The sequence below is a fragment of the Panthera leo genome, chromosome A3 (genome assembly GCF_018350215.1).
Source record: "Panthera leo isolate Ple1 chromosome A3, P.leo_Ple1_pat1.1, whole genome shotgun sequence".
Lineage (NCBI taxonomy): Eukaryota > Metazoa > Chordata > Mammalia > Carnivora > Felidae > Panthera > Panthera leo.
Window position 1 is genome coordinate 101,960,926 of NC_056681.1, and position 17,575 is coordinate 101,978,500.

General features: G+C 44.1%; 1 long non-coding RNA gene across 1 annotated transcript; it reads left to right on the top strand.

Annotated features, from left to right (window-relative positions):
- Positions 1–1,396: 1,396 nt before the first annotated feature.
- Positions 1,397–13,531, top strand: LOC122216316. The gene is made up of 4 exons (XR_006200827.1): positions 1,397–2,485; positions 10,870–11,132; positions 11,922–12,053; positions 12,776–13,531. It is a non-coding gene; the product is annotated as an uncharacterized LOC122216316 (long non-coding RNA).
- Positions 13,532–17,575: the final 4,044 nt, after the last annotated feature.

Sequence of the window (17,575 nt, forward strand, 5' to 3'; positions counted from 1 at the left end):
GTGCTGATGCATAGGGGCATATATACCCCTATGTTTATAGCAGTGCTTTCAACAATAGCCAAATCATGGAAAGAGCCTAAGTGTCCATCAACTGAGGAATGGATAAAGAAGATGTGGTTTATATATACAATGGAATACTACGTGGCAATGAGAAAGAATGAAATCCTGCCATTTACAGCAACGTGGATGGAACTAGAGGGTATTATGCTAAGTGAAATAAGCCAGAGAAGGACAGATATCATATGTTTTCACTCATATGTGGATCTTGAGAAACTTAACAGAAGACCGTGGGGGAAGGAAAGGAGCAAAAATTGTTACAGAGAGGGAGGGAGGCAAATCATAAGAGACTCTTAAATACAGATAACAAACTGAGGGTGGATGAGGGGTGAGAGAGAGGGAAAATGGATAATGGGCACTGAGGAGGGCACTTGTTGGGATGAGTACTGGGTGTTGTATGGAAGCCAATTTAACAATAAATTATATTTAAAAAAAAAGGAAAAGTGTCTATTCACGTCTTTTGCCCATTTCTTCACTGGATTATTTGCTTTTTGAATGTCACGTTTGATAAGTTCTTTATAGATTTTGGATACTAGCCCCTTATCTGATATGTCATTTGCAAATATCTTCTCCCATTCCATTGGTTGCCTTTTAGTTTTGCTGATTGTTTTCTCTCTGCCCTTTCTTGGTTCTTTTCCCTTCAATCTGCCCACCCCACTCCCCCAACCCCCCTGATTTCTGCCTGTTTTCTGAGCTGGCTCTGTAGCCTTCCCACGGATTGTGGGAACCACCTGATAAAACTTTTCAATAAATTATTTTTCTATTTAAAAAAGTATGAGTCCATTTCCATTCCTTGTCCCATAGCCCCCAGCTGATAAGCATGGATCTGTCAACCATGACTGGCTTGTGACACTAATATAACACTTCGTGTGCCCCGTATACATCTGTGTTTGCCAATCATGTGATGGCTCTCGCTGGTGGTAGTGAGACAATTTCAGGTCTCAGAACATATTTTTATATTTCAATAGTGGAATTGTGTTCCAGAATACAAACATAGCTAGCATGTGAAACTTGTGATGTCAACAATATCAGTATTCAGGAGGAGGCTAAAATGGATAATTCCTATTTTTAAAATGTGTCTGCAGTGTAGTGGCTTTTTAGTTTTCTATTCACCAACTAAGCATGCTTCCCATTGGGGATAAATCCCCCACTGGTCATGTCTTGGTAGGAAGTAGGGCTCTGCTTTCCATTTCAGAACTTGAAAGAGCAAACTACTTCTCTCTTATTCCCTAGATAGAGAGGAGGGTATGGGCACATGATCAAAGACAGGCCAGTGGATGCTTCTCCTGAGGACTTTGAATTTGAGGGAGTGACTCAAAGACACAGAATGCACTAAGTTGTTCATGACAGTGGTGACAGTGGTTATTCTAATCCCTCCCTTTATGACTGAGCACATTGAGGTCACAAAGCACTGAATGTGATCCAGAACATTGAAGTTACTTGTCCAAGGCCACAGAGCTATCGGGGAGTAAAGCTCATTGCGGGACAAGACCTTCGGCCCACACATTTCCCTTCAGCCCAGTGCTTGGCCCACCACACTCGCCCATAGGGGAATATCACATTTGTCATTGTCAGTCGGCCGCTACATGCGCACGAGTCCCACAGACGCTGGTTCGAAGTTGGGCGGTAAGCTGCAAGATGGAAACCTAGAGGAGCATGGGCTTCGGCAGAGAAGAATGTGATGGCATTGACCATGAAGCCCAACAGACCCAGCATCCTCAGGCAGGGTGGCAGGGGAGCAGGGAGAGCAACGCTGCACAGAGGCTTGGCTCATCTCTACTGCATGACATGGGCCATTTCTGATGACTGTGGCTCCACAGAGGTGGGAAGGGGGCAGTGGGTGCGGTAGCCTGGCTCCTTAGACTCTCTTATAGTGGCCTTCCAGCTTGTCCTTGTACTACCTGCAAAGTTAAGAACCACATTTTGCAGACTCCCTTGCAGTGAAAGTTCCAGAGGTGACTTCAGTTCTGCCAGTCGGACACATCTGTGGGAGACTTGAATTCGGAATCCATTATTTGGGGAAAGCCATCCATTCCTTTCCTGCAGATTGAGCAAGCACAGCGTGCTTCAGGTTCCCAGAGCTGGTGAGGCCATGTGTTCCTGGAGCCAACAGCCAATGCAGCTGCTTCCTGATTCTGCACTGGGCTCCCGGGGCGTGAAGCTGGGGCCAGTGGTGACAGCATCTCCCCGACTGTGGCGGAGGTGATGGCTCCCCCAGCAAGCCAGTTCTGGAGTGTTCCTCCAAAGATTATTTCTGAATGCCCAGCCTACAGCTCCTTTCTCTGATCCTCCAGCTGATTCTCTATGCACCCAGTTCTTGATAGGAAAGCATTCCTGATGACATCAGAGCATTCCTGTCACTTGCAACTGAATCCTGAAAACCAAACCAACATTTCGCCATTTCTTCCTCACTTCTGTGCCTTAGCAGGTACTCTTGGCTATGCGTAAAAATCCTCTATGTGTAAAAAGGCCCTGACTCTGACTGGCTAACTCCTACTTTTATCTCAACATTGGCTCAAACGTCACCTCTTCCATGAAGGCTTTACTGCTTACTTCCAGAATGGTTTAGTTCCTGTTCTCCATTCTCATGCACTTTCCATCTCTCTCCTTCCATCTCTCTCCACCTCTTTTCATCTTTCTCTCTCTACCTCTCTCTCTCTCCACCTCTCTCTATCTCTCCCCATCTCTCTCCCTCCATCTCTGTCTCTCCATCTCTCTATATCTCCCTCTATCATCTCTCTCTCTCCGTCTTTTCCCTATTCTTCCCTTTCATTCATTTTTTTCATTTATTTCACTTACTCATTTATCACATATTTACTAAACACTTACTAGAAGACAATCACTGAAATACAAAAATGTAAAGGGCACAGTCTCTGCCCAGAGGCTGCTTACAGATTAACCAGAGTCCCACAATTAAAATGTAGTGTGGCAAGTGCTGTGATGGAGTTGATCTGGGGTCTCATAGGAGCATGGAGAAGGGATACTCGATCGGGCCACAGGGCGACAAATTGTTTCCCTGAAGGCCTGAGCTCCAAAGTACGAGTAAAATTAGCCGAGGAAGTAAAAGAGGAATGATTTTCCAAACAGAAAGAGCGGCATGTTCAAGGGCAGACCTTGTGTGAGAGAGAGCATCCTGGGGACCTACCTGCAAGAGGTTTGCGACAGCTATAATGTGCTGCATGTGCAGGGAGCCGTGAGGGCAACTGGGAGATGGGCTGGGGACTGGCAGTGCCCAGAATATGAGGCATCTTGTTTTTGCTAAAACTGTATGGGAACCTTGTAAGAAAAGGTGTAGGGCCATCTGGATGTAGCAGTGTGGACCAGGGATAGGACAAAGCAAAACTGCAATAAGGAGTTTGGTGGGGACATCACCTCAGCACCCACAGATGAGGAGGCAGGGTCTGAACTATGGTGATGACCATTGGGATGGACAGAAGGCCCTAGAGATACTTTGGAGATAGATTCAATAGGACTTGTGAGTGCTGAATGTGGATGCAACATTGAACGTGCAGAGACGACAGAGAGCAAGAATATTCTTATTTGGGAGTGTCAATAACTGGGAAGACAGCAGAATCATCCACTGAGAATGGAGATACACTGGAAGGGGAAGCAGATTGTTTCGAAGGCAGTGGAGGGAGACAGTTAATTGAGCTTAGTTGCATTGTGTCTGAGATGTAGAGGGGACATCCAAGGGGGTGTCCAGTTGGCAGGCAGACTCACACACCTGGAAGTTAGAAGAAGAGACTGCTCTAAAGATAGAGACCTGGAAGTGATGGCTGAAGCCTGAGAGAGGCCTGAAAGAGAGAGTGTAAAGGGTAAACCAACACTTCAGCACGGAGTAGTTTATGATATCATTTTTTTAAAGTTTTTTTTTAAATTTTTCTAATGTTTATTTATTCTTGAGACAGAGACAGAGCGCGAACAGGGGAGGGGCAGAGAGAGAGGGAGACACAGACTCTGAAACAGGCTCCAGGCTCTGAGCTGTCAGCACAGAGCCCGACGCGGGGCTCGAACCCACGAGCTGTGAGATCATGACCTGAGCCGAAGTCAGACGCTCAACCGACTGAGCCACCCAGGCGCCCCTATGATATCATTTTTAAAGATGAATTTGTTCTCCCTGCTGCATTATGAACTGTAACATTTTTATCTTTGAGTCTGTATTTTCTACTACAGTATCTTGAATATAGTAAGAGCTCAAAAGGCAGTAATAAGCACATCAATAATGAATTAATTTACTCATTTTTAAGGGGAAGGGCTTTAACTGTAGCTAAGAAAGTAGATCTTTCTCATGATCTCAGGACGAGGACATACAGGACTATAGGATTCCTATAAAGCAGAATCCCAGGCAAGAGGGCACCAATCTGGATCCAAATGGCATTCCCAATGCCCTGGCCAATCAGGGCACCCGAGAGGATCACTATAGCCCAGGCTGCTCTTAGGGCCACTTGGAATGAGGCTACCTCCTCCAAATGCCCAGTTCTCATGACCAGTCAGTTACTGCTCTATCCTCCAGGTATTGTTCCTGGTCTTCCTCTAACCTTATTTAGAGATTTACTAAGAAAACAAATCTCCTGGCTAAAATCTACAACTCAGAAGACAACAGATGTTGGCAAGGATGCAGAGAAAGGGGAACACTTTTGCACTGTTGGTGGGAATGCAAACTGGTACAGCCCCACTGGAAAACAGTATGGAGGTTCCTCAAAATTTTTAAAATAGAACTGCCCTATGACCCAACAGTTGCACTACTAGGTACTTATCCATAGTATGCAAAAATATTGATTCAAAGGGATGCACCCCAATGTTTATAGCAGCACTATCAATAATAGCCAGTTATGGAAAGAGCCCAAATGTCCATCAACTGGCGAATGGATAAAAAAGATGTGGTATATATATACAATGGTATACTACTCGTCAATCAAAAAGAATGAAATCTTGCCATTTGCAACAACGTGGATGAAACTAGCAGCTATGCTAAGTGAAATATGTCAGTCAGAGACAGGTAAATATCATACGATTTCACTCATATGTGGAAGTTAAGAAATAAAACAGATGAACATGGGGAAGAGAAGGAAAAAAAGATAAAAACAGAGAGGGGGACAAACCATAAGGGTCTCAGAGAACAGAGGATGGCTGGAGGGGTGTTGGATGGGGGGATGGGCTAAATGGGTGATGGGCATGAAAGAGGGCACTTTTGGGGATGAGCACTGGGTGTTATATGTAAGTGATGAATCACTAAATTCTACTCCTGAAACCATTGTTACACTATATGTTAACTAACTTGAATTTAAATAAAACTTAAAAAAAGAAAGAAAGAAAGCAAATTTCCTATGCTTACTAACCTCAGTAAAGTAAAACTTCCTTTTCTTTGCCCTAAAAAAGTCTCTTCTAAGCCTCAATGAATGTCACGTCTGAAGTGCTAGCCACTTCCCTTTGCTCAACTTCAAGAATACCATTGCTTCCTGAGCTGCATGCAAACTGTCTTACCCTAGATGCTGCCTCCAACTCCCACAGGGCAAAGGCTTGGTCTGCTTTCCAGTAGTTCAGTGACCTGTGGGACCCTGTGGGGGCCTATGGGCAGGAATTGCAAGTGTCTGTCCTTGGCCTTGAGGTCAAAAAGGTAAGAAAGGTTATGCAGTGGCCATAGCTTTCCCAGGGGGCCCACAATGGGAAGTAATTGCTGTAAAAACCCTGGCAGTTATTTTGCAAAATCACATGTCCCACAGTGATGGTTTGCGAACCCTAATGTGCTTTCCTCCATCTGCTATTCGGCAAAACTATTTATTCCAGCAAGCACTAATTCAATAAAATCTATCTAGGCTTACTATTTACACAACTCCCACTGCACCCTCCTTTCCCTTTGGAGAACACGATTTGTGACAAATAAGTGCCCACTTCCTCCACACACCCTCCACTTTCCATCTAATAGCCCTATTTTTCTCCCTCACAGCCTGTACCACTAGCCAAAATTATATTATATGTATTTGCTCAGGTGTTTATTTCTCTGTCTCTTGCTACATAAATCCCTTAATACATCTTATTCATGGATACATCCCAATAGTGAAAACAGTATCATACACATAGCAAGTGCTTAATAGTTATTTTTTAAATGAATGACTCTATTCTCTTTTCTAAACATTCCCCTAATTCTTGCATTGGCCGAACCCTGGAACCAAGAACCCAAAGCATGGTCTTTCTGGGGACCATGCTTTCCTTGCAGCTTTCTCAAGGAGAAAGAACTCAGGCCCAGATATTTCAGGGCCAGGAGGTTGGGGCCAACGTTGGGTCACCTCTCCACTGACATCAGATTGTGACATCTTCAACCTTTGTTAAATGAACAACCAACAAAGGCAAACAAACGAAAACCCCAGCCCTTTGAAGTTTATACCAACCTGTACTTCTTTGTGTAGCTTTCAGCTACTGACCTCATTATCATTCCCCTCCATTTATTAAATATTTGGCACCTGGAACCAAGTCTTTCTCTTTGTCCTGAACCCCAAGGGACCTTGACATCCATTTGGATGACCTACACCATGACTTCTCAGTCTCTTGACTTTCTCACTTTCAGTGACTCCCACCTCTACTCTCCCTTTTTTACCCTATGACTTGTCATTTCTCATAATCTCTTCACTTCTGAAATGTTCAAACATCCTACTCTGACCACAAAAGACAGGATTTATGTCCTGTTTCTCCTTTTCTCCTTTCTCTTTTTCCTTCCCTCTGTTTCTCCCTCACTTTTCATTTTTTCCACTGCGTATGTATTTCAACACCAGAGACCTCCAGTCCCTTGACCACTCAACTTTCTTCTATCATCTCTTCCAATTTTCACTTCCTTCTAGTCCCTACTTGGACCATTCTTTTGTCAGTATTCCCCACTGATGGCCCCTCTGCTCTCCCATTGCACTGCTTGGCAAAAATCTGGATCTATCCGATGTCTGCCTCCTCAGATTCTACACCGAAGTCACCAAGTAGCTCGGAAGATCATGGCAGATCTGCCCCATTGCATCTTGATGACAGCCCAAACCAGCTAGCCTCTATTGTTGCTTAGCATCCCTTCCTTGTTTCTATAATTTGCTAGCTATCCCATCTCCACAGAAAATATTTAAAATATTCCTTATATTCTTTAGTCTCCTGCCCAACCTCCTCTTCCTTTACTTAATAACAAAGTAACAGAAACTAACAGGAAGAATTTCTCAACTCCTCATCAGCCCATATTGAACCTTTCTTTATCTTTGCCTTCTTCCCTCTTACCCAAGGCTAGTCTCTGACCTCCAGCTTTGGGTACCATCCCATTCAGCCTCCTCAAGTTTCTCACATCAGCTACCATTTTTGATCATCACGTGAGGACTCTTGTGCACCTGGTCCCATGCCAAGAGCTTGGCATGCCTTGACTTATTCAATCCACCCCCAAAAGGCTACGATATGGTGGCCACCATTAGTATAAACCCACTTTATTTGCCCAAGTTTACATTAAGCGGAAGAAAATGGCTCTACGTTCCTTATTCTACTATCATTAAATAAAAATCTTATTTAGTTCTTTTTCCATTCTGTTGTTAAGATTAAACCCAAGGGACTGCTGCTTATTTATCATAGAAATAATATAATTTCTATGCCTACAGTGTTAGTCTTCATAACTGAAAAACAAAAAATCCTGGTAATATAGGAGGTATCTGCTCTTCCTCACAGCTTCAGTGGGACACATATGGTTCTGCAGCATAGACTAGTTCAAAGAATCCATTTTAAGCAAGATTTTTTTCCATATTAAGCAATAATTAAGAACAGCCACGGGTGCCTGGGTGGCTCAGTCGGTTAAGCGGCCGACTTCGGCTCAGGTCATGGTTTCACGGTCCATGAGTTTGAGTCCCAGATCGGGCTCTGTGCCCACAGCTCGGAGCCTGGAGCCTGCTTCGGATTCTGTGCCCTCTCTCTCTGCCCCTCCCCTGCTTGCACTCTGTCTCTCTCTGTCTCTGTCTCTGTCTCTCTGTCTCTCTGTCCCTCTCAAAAAAACAATGAATAAACGTTAAAAAAAAAAAAACAGCCACAAGACTATCACTTTTTGAGTGTGTGCATTATGAAGACCTGTATGAATATTCGTTACTGTCACAAACTTTTCTATTCTTAGTTAAAATAAATATGCCCTTGCAAGTGTTAGTTGAACAAAACAGTCTTATAAAGCACTGAAGCCTTCAGAAGTTGTGTCCTGTAAAAGTAACCCCAAAAGAAACCTGTAGTTTTGACTCAATTGGTACCGTGTTGCTGTTGTGGTTTTAAAACATGCCCACACATCGTTTGAGACTTTTCTCATGAGGAGGTGGGACCTAATTTCCCCCCTTTTCAAAGTGGGCTGACATTGGTGATGCACTTCTAATGGATAGAATGAGGCAGGAGTGATACCGAATGACTTTTGAAGCTAGGTCATCAGAAGTTATACAGCTTCTGCCTGGCTCTCTCTCTCTCTCTCTCAAGACGCCCACTCCTGGAACCCAGTCACCATGTCGTGGAAAAGCCCACGCTGCATGGAGAGTCCATATGAAGGTGATTTGGTCAACAGTCCCACCAAGGTCCCAGCAGAAAGCCGGTATTACCTCTAGACCTGTTAGTGAAAGAACCATCGGATGACCCCAGCTCTTAACCTTTGAACTCCCTCAGCTGATGCTGGGGTGGATCAGACTGAGTCTTGTTCAACTGAAGATTCACAAGCAAAATGAAATTGTCTTCTTCTTCTTTTTTTTAAGCTACTAAGTTTCAGGATGCTTTATTTCACAATAATAGATCAATGAAATAGTTGGAAATAGTGTTGAAAAAGCATTTCCATATCCTTAAATGGTATACAGATTTAAAAGATGTCTCGTTAAATCTGAAGGTCACTAGCGCTTTTCTTTTCTCACAGATGCATCATGGAAAGAAAAACAGCATATGACTCTGCAATGTAACTTAAAAAATAACTTGAGTATGCCTATTTCATTCATTTTACTCACATGAGAAAGAGCAGAACAGGAACTTAAAGTCACACAGACTTATTTGAGGACCACATACTTACCCACAAACACACATACTGCATCCCTACCCTGACTTTTCCAACCCATCCTTCTCCATTAGCTCCTTCCCATCCACTTTCACACTTGTTTAAACCTGTTACATCTTGAAAAATCCTTCCCTTAGCCATGTGTCTCCCTCTAGCCTTCCCTTAGCCACATGTCTACTCATCTCTCTCTCCCCTTCAGAGCCAAATCTATTGAAGAAATTCTCTGCTCACTGACCTTCGGTTCTCACCTTCTACTCACTCCTGAAGATGCTTTATTTCTTTTTCTTCTTTTAGTATTTAAATATCTTTTTTTTAATGTTCATTTATTTTTGAGAGAGAGAGAGACAGAGCACGAGTGGGGAGGGGCAGAGAGAGAAGGAGACACAGATTCTGAAGCAGGGACCAGTATCTGAACTGTCAGCATAGAGCCCAACGTGGGGCCCGAACCCATGAACCATGAGATCCTGACTTGAGCGGAAGTCGGCCACTCGACCAGCTGAGCCACCCATGTGCCCCATAGACCCTTATTTAAACTTTTGCCCTAGGGTTACCCAGCTCCTAGATCCAATGGACACTTTTCAAACTTTACCAGCCTTGATGTACCGCTAGTGTTCAACACTGATGATTCTTACTTTAAAACACTTTTTTCTGTAGACTTCCATACTCCGTGTCTCCTGGACTTCCCTCCACCTCCTCAGGCCTCTCCTTCCGAGCCTCCACTGAAGGCTCTGCACCTTCCACCTCTCAAACATCCCTCTGTCCTAGACCATCTTCTCTTTTAAACAAATCTCTCTCCCCATTTTATTCACCCCACACGTTCAATTATCTCCTTTGCTTTGAAAACTCCAAATTTTAAATCTCCATTCCAAATTCCTCTCTTGAAAATCAGATCTACATAAATAGCTGCCCACTGAGCACCTCTATCAGGAGTTCACATATACCTCAAAATTCAACATACAAAGCTTATCAGCTTTCCCCCAAAACTGACACTTTCTCTTCCATTACTCCTTATGTCAGTGAATAAAATTGCCATCCATCACTAGAATCACTACCCGTCAGCAGAGACATCCATCCATAGACACCAAAGCTGTAAATCTGTTAATCAATCTCAACAATTACCCCCTTCATTCTGCATATAATAAATTACCAAAATCTATCAACTCTACCCTCTTACTATGCCTTAAATAGATTCACTTCCCTCAAATCCCCTGTGACAATTATTAGACTCTCATCTCTTATCTGGATTGGAAGCAAGAAACACTGGAGTAGGGAAACTCGAGAGGCTGTCCCAACATCCATTCTCCAGCCAGGAGCCAGAAGCAACTATTTTAGGAGCTAATTTGGTCATGTCATTCCCCTGCTTGAAATCATTGATAAGAACTCCATGTTGTCCTCTTGTTAACAACCTGGGTTTAGCATGTATAGTCTTAATAAATGTCATGATCTGGCCCTTATTTTCCTCTAAGTCACCTCTCTCGCCTTACCCCTTTTTCTTCTACTCTGTTCCAACCACTTGTGGCTCCTTGAAATGCGTTAGCATAAGTCTTCCCTTTTTATTCTCATCAGCTAGAAAGTCAATCGAAGTACTAGCTTTTTTAGTACAAGGCACCTTATTGTCAACTACCGTAACATTGTCCTAATAAATATTCAAGTCTATGATGTCAAAATGTGAGTGGTGTCCTCTAGAGCCATGAAGCCTAAAACGCGCACACCCGTGTGAGGTAATGTTAGCTGCCTTGTGCTCATTTATGAACATTTAGAAATGAAAATTTCAAATCTCTGCCCTGTAGGAGTTCACAGTCTGGTGCCTTGGAATAAGAACATTGATAAAGCGTCAAGCATTAACCTACCACCATCAGAGTATTTGGAGCGTGCGGGTTTGTGCTCTGCTATGCCATATTCTCATGTCAGGATCTCTCCAGAGAAGGAACTCCCATCCCTTTGGTTAAGTGATTGGCCAGGCCTAGGAAGTGCCACCTACAAGATACAACAAAAGTGTACCCAAGGACAACAAAGTAAGGGGAGACACCCAAGTTCCAGAGCAAGAAAGGAGGTAACGTCAACCTCAAACTCTCACCTAAAAACCATTGCCCTGCACCACCCCCCACCCCCACTAACCAATCCTAGGCAAAGCACTTCCTGTCCCAGTGGAGTCTATTCTAATGAATTCCCAGAACCAAGCTTTCCTGAATTTCCACGCTGGTCATTCACTTTTCCCCTCTCATAGGATGACTGGGGAAGTAACACCTGACAAGCAGCTCTCATAATGAGGATGATTTTCCATGATCTTCTATGACTAATGAGCCTGAGCAGAGAATGACATATTAGGTCACATCTGTGGCACATGTTTTTGTATAGAGACTTATGTTCTGATTCTCAACTTCCTGTTTTCATTATTCCCCTTTGTGTCATGGAAATATACACAGACAGAGTGCCATGTGTTCTGATTGGGATCTCATTTCTATGGGGCTGGTTGTGGAGGAAGTGAAGTTTCGTTTACACTGGGGATCCTCAGAATCTTCCAAAATATCACCCACAGGCTCCCTAGAAATTCAGGTTCCTGGGCTTAGCCTCACAACTCTGTACCTGCCAGTTTGAAGTGGGGACTCAGGAGTCTTTGTTTTTAACTGGCTGATCCTGATATAAATGATCAAGAGATTCTGAGAACTTTTGGTACTCTGAGAACAGACTATTACTTAACATAGTAAACATGTAAATCTATACTACCTACAAGGCGCTCAGAATCCTAGGAATTGTATGATGGGAGGGGGAGAGTGTCTTGGGTAAGGGTCAGGCTACTCTTTAGGATGTCTGTGAAGATACTCTTTGACCTTGCCCTCAGTTTGCAGCTGCAGCTTAGAATCATCCCAAACCATTGATTAAGCTCTCAACATGCGCTCAATATTGAATTCAGGATTTGGGAGAGCAAGACAGAAGCATGAGCTTGAGCAGGCTGTGAAACCAAAACTTACAGGTATCTCCTAATACATAACTTAACGTAGTAAATACAAATGGAAGTAAATACAAATGGAAGAGAGGGAAGGAAGAGGAAAAAAAAGAAGGAAGGAAACATCAAGGAACAGCATGGGTGCCTTTATTATAATATTATTGCCAGGGCACCAGAGGTTAGTTGCTTTGAGGCAGGTGGTATCTATTTCAGAACCCATTCCTGGGGCCACAGACCCTTTGCTTTCTGATGTTCCTCCTCCTCCTTGAATCTGTTCCTTTTCAACGTTAGTGATTTGCCTTAAATCTTACCCTCACTTATACCAGCCTGTGTCCCATAGACGGAGGCTCCATTTGGGCTTCACTTCCCTCTGGAAGTCCCTCCAAGGGCTAACACTGTCCCTTGGGTTCCGAGTTAGCCTTGAAACCACTAAGCAAGATGAAGAACATCCAAGAGGGCTTGAGCAAGGTAGCTTTCCCACTTTCCTTAGGAGCACCAAGTGCTGGACCCCACTCATTTCTATACCCCCATGCCCAGCACTGCACTTGAACACCATGAGAGCTCAGTAATGTTTGATTAGCAAATGAGTGAATGAGTGAGTGAGCAAGTGACTGAGTGAGTGAATGAATGAATGAAGAGTTTACTGCCTTACACAGCCCACTGAGTTAACTATGAAGGTAGGGTAACATGAAAGTCAAGAGTGCTCATTCAGTCTGGGTTTAACCCTTTCCTTTTCCATTTCTTCACAGTGACTTTGGGCACAAATCCTTTGCAGTGCTCCCCATTAAGAGGTAGAGTCTATTTCTCCACCCACATTTCCTTAAATCTGACCTTGTAAGTTGCCTTGACCAGTAGGACATGGCAAGAGTGATAATGCGAGTTCTGGAGTCTAGGCTTCATGAGGGTTTGCAGCTTCTACTTTTCCCCTTTGGAACAGCAGCCCTAAGACTGCCACATAAGGAAGTCAGTCTAGCCTACCAGAGGACACACAGAGGAGAGCCAAGGCCTCCACCCAGCAGTGCGTATCAACTGCCAGACATGCGAGTGAGACCATCTTGGACCGTCCATCCCAGCTAACACTCAGCCGAATGTGTGTGAGCCCAGGAAAAACCAGCAAAGGGCCCACCGGCCAACACACAGAAATGATGAAAAGTAATAAGTCATTCTTGTTTTAAGTTCCGAAGTGTTGGATTGGTTGTTACACAGCAGTAGATAACTGGGAAAATCCCTTTTGGAAACTAGACCCTTTCTCCACTACTCCCACCCACTGCCAAATCCTGACAAATCTAGACAGGCGTTCTGGTGCTATTCTTTATAGGGCCTGACCTTCAAATTGGACCATTTTGGGAATCCTACTTGAGTTTTTTGGGGGCTGAATTCCACAGTGACCTGAATAGCCAACATTCCCCCAACTCATTGGTGCATCTATTTCTGTATTAATTCAGCAAATGTTGCTAAGTGCCTGACACATGTTATAAACACTGTTGCATGCTCGTGATTTACAAACAAATAAAAGAGACTAAAACTTCTGCCCTGTGTAACTTGCATTCTAGTGGAGTGAGAAGGAAAAAAGTAAAATACATTTAAAAACTACATCATAGAGTGTGTTAGAATATGATGGTACTATAGAGGATTTGGGAGTGCTGGGATTCATGTTGCTATTTTAAATGAAGTGATCCAGGTAGCCCTCACTGAGGAAGTGAAAATTCCAGGAAGAAGGTAGTGCAAAGGCCCTGGGGTGGCATCAAGCCTGGAGTGTTTGTCTTTGGAGAGAAGTGAGGAGGCTGGGGTGGCTGAAGCAGAGAGTAACAGGGAGAGGAGCATAGGAGGGTAAGTCAGAGATAACTATGTTAAGGTTCTCCAGAGAAACAGAACCAATAGGACAGATTAGATAGATAGATAGACAGAAATACCTATATCTATATCTATTTGTCTAGAGAGAGAGAGAGAGAGAGAGACTCGTACAGTTATGGAAGCCAAGGAATCCCACAGTCTGCTGTCTACAAGAGAGAACCAGGAAAGCCAGTGGCAGAACCCGGCCTGAGTCCGAAGGCCCGAGAGCCAGTGGGGGGTGGGGAGGGGGAGTCCCTCCTCTGGGGGGAGGAGTGGGGGGGAGTGGGGGGGGCATACTGTTGGTGTAAGACTGGAGTACAAAGGCCCTAGAATCTGGAGCTCTAATGTCCAAGGGCTAGAGAAGGTAGATATCCCAGTCCAAAGAAAGAGAGAAAAATCACCCTTCCTCTGACTTCTTGCTCTATTGAGGCCCTCAGTGGATTGGATGAAGCCCACCTACACTGGTGAAGGCCATCTTCTCTCTTTTTTTAAACATTTATTTATTTTTGAGAGACACAGAGCACGAGTTGGGGGAGGGGCAGAGAAAGAGGGAGACACAGAATCCAAAGTAGGCTCCAGGCTCTGAACTGTCAGCACAGAGCCCAACATGGGGCTCAAGCTCAGGAACCGTGAGATCATGACCTGAGCCAAAGGTGGCTGCTTAACCAACTGAGCCACCCAGGCACCCCAAGGCCACCTTCTTTACTCATCCTATGAATTCAAATGCTGATCTCTTCCAGAAACACTCACACAGACATTCCCAGAAATAATGTTTCACCAGCTATCTGGGTATTCCTTAGCTCAGTCAAGTTGGCACATGAAATTAACCGTCACAATAACCCCTTTTCCCCATAAACCCATGAACATTCATTGGAATAATGTTCCCCAGAAGAAGTCTGGAATATACTTAGGTAGGAGATACCCAAGTCTCCAGTCCTCTGAGTAGACAAAGTCACATGACCTGTGTGGTTTTTTGTGTTTGTTTGTTTGTTTGTTTGTTGAAGGCTATGAGCCTTCAGAAAATGTCACTGGGAAATGCCCCAGTGCAGAAGAGCCTCTGCCAAAACTGCAGGCTTCCAGCCTCCTATGCCACTCTACTTTTATGACCAAAGCCTGGGCAAGGGTTTCCCAGAGGGTTGGAGGGGATGACTATGGGAAAGGATGATTCACTGCAAGATGATTCACTGTCACCAGGAGAAGGGATCAGACATACATCTTTGGCTCCTTCACATACATACATAAAGAGTAAAAGTGAGTATGTGTTTAATATCTTTCTTCCCTCCGAGGCTCCAAGCTCCTAGAGCATCAAGAAGGTGCTAGGAAACTTGTCAGAAGGAAGGAGCAGGCAGAGCTTCATAAAGTCTCCATATGATTTGGACCTGCACTCAGACACCATTTGAGAAGGCTGCATCTATGGTAGGAAAGGCAGAGATTTGGTGCACACAGGCTGACACACTGTGGATACTAAATGTAAGAGGAATTGTGATTGCTCAAGGCCTCAAATAGGCAGTGAGGAAGGTTGATCTTTGTCGCCACCTGCAGCCCAAAGGCCTCATTGCAAGTTGCTGGCCTCAAATGGGCTGTGGGGAACAAATCCTGGATTGTTGTGAATTTGCGCCTTTTAGGAGCAGAGATCAAAATTTGCTTTAAGGATAGACAGACTTTGTTTTGCAGTAATCGCTAGTGAACCCTATTAGTTACACTTAGAATCCAACCGGTAGTGCTGTCAAATAACTCAAATGTCAGCGCTTCTAAGACGTTAACTTTTCTCACAGCAAAGGAAACAACCAACAAAACTAAAAGGCAACCAACGGAATGGGAAAAGATATTTGCAAATGACATATCGGACAAAGGGCTAGTATCCAAAATCTATAAAGAGCTCACCAAACTCCACACCCGGAAAACAAATAACCCAGTGAAGAAATGGGCAGAAAACATGAATAGACATTTCTCTAAAGAAGACATCCAGATGGCCAACAGGCACATGAAAAGATGCTCAACGTCGCTCCTCATCAGGGAAATACAAATCAAAACCACACTCAGATATCACCTCATGCCAGTCAGAGTGGCCAAAATGAACAAATCAGGAGACTATAGATGCTGGAGAGGATGTGGAGAAACGGGAACCGTCTTGCACTGTTGGTGGGAATGCAAATTGGTGCAGCCACTCTGGAAAGCAGTGTGGAGGTTCCTCAAAAAATTAAAAATAGACCTACCCTATGACCCAGCAATAGCACTGCTAGGAATTTACCCAAGGGATACAGGAGTACTGATGCATAGGGGCACTTGTACCCCAATGTTTATAGCAGCACTCTCAACAATAGCCAAATTCTGGAAAGAGCCTAAATGTCCATCAACTGATGAATGGATAAAGAAATTGTGGTTTATATACACAATGGAATACTACGTGGCAATGAGAAAGAATGAAATATGGCCCTTTGTAGCAACGTGGATGGAACTGGAGAGTGTGATGCTAAGTGAAATAAGCCATACAGAGAAAGACAGATACCATATGGTTTCACTCTTATGTGGATCCTGAGAAACGTAACAGAAACCCATGGGTGAGGGGAAGAAAAAAAAAAGAGGTTAGAGTGAGAGAGAGCCAAAGCATAAGGGACTGTTAAAAACTGAGAACAAACTGAGGGTTGATGGGGGGTGGGAGGGAGGGGAGGGTGGGTGATGGGTATTGAGGAGGGCACCTTTTGGGATGAGCACTGGGTGTTGTATGGAAACCAATTTGACAATAAACTTCATATATTGAAAAAAAAATAAAAAAAATAAAAAAGTAAAAACAAACAAACAAAGCAAAACAAAAACAAATACAAATATATATATATATATAAGAAGTTAACTTTTCTGTTTACACTCATTTTGTTCATTTCTGTCGTGCTCATTTATGAAGTGGCCGTATATTTTAGCAGAATGATACCTGGGAAAATTTGGCTCCCATTAGAGTTTTCTTCTTCACTTTTATTTTCCTCCCTGAATCCAGGTTTAGACCTCCCTACAACTGCCATCTCTTGTGTAGCCTGTGGAGTTTGTGTCCAGCGTTTGTGTCCAGTGTTTGTAGAGGCTGTAATAAAGTGCAGGAGTGGGGTCATGAGGTGAAAATTGGGGTCCAAAGTAAGTGTGACCAGATCTTGAATCCTGGTTGGAATGACACATGTGTTACAGGAGACCCTGAACACATCAGTCCCTTGTATAAAGTTGCTCCAGGCTTCTTGGAATAAAGACAAGGCTCTCTGGTTCTCGACAGCTGGCTATGTCTGGAACCTCTTGTGGACACAAAGAGAACACACACGCTCACGCAGACATTCATGCATACACACGACACACATACGCATGCATGCGGACACTGGTTCACACACGTGCGTATGCACGCCATACACACACGTGCACACATGCATGCTAGTGAGCACACGTATACATGTGCTAACACACACATATGCAGCCACACTCAGGATTGCCTGCAAGCGTGTGACTGTCTCCTCTGCCTGAACCATCTTGACCTGCCCCCACGACTCCCCCATCCCCTCCCCTGGCTGGTCCCCATGCATGCCTCACTTCCTCTAAATCCTCTCCTGACCCCTTGGATGAGACCACTTACCCTCCCCACTAGCCCAGCTCCCTGGTGCTGCCTGAAAGAGAAGTTACTACGCTGCTCTCCAACCGCTTGTTTACTAGTCCTTGGCTCCCAACTACAAGTTCACCCTGAG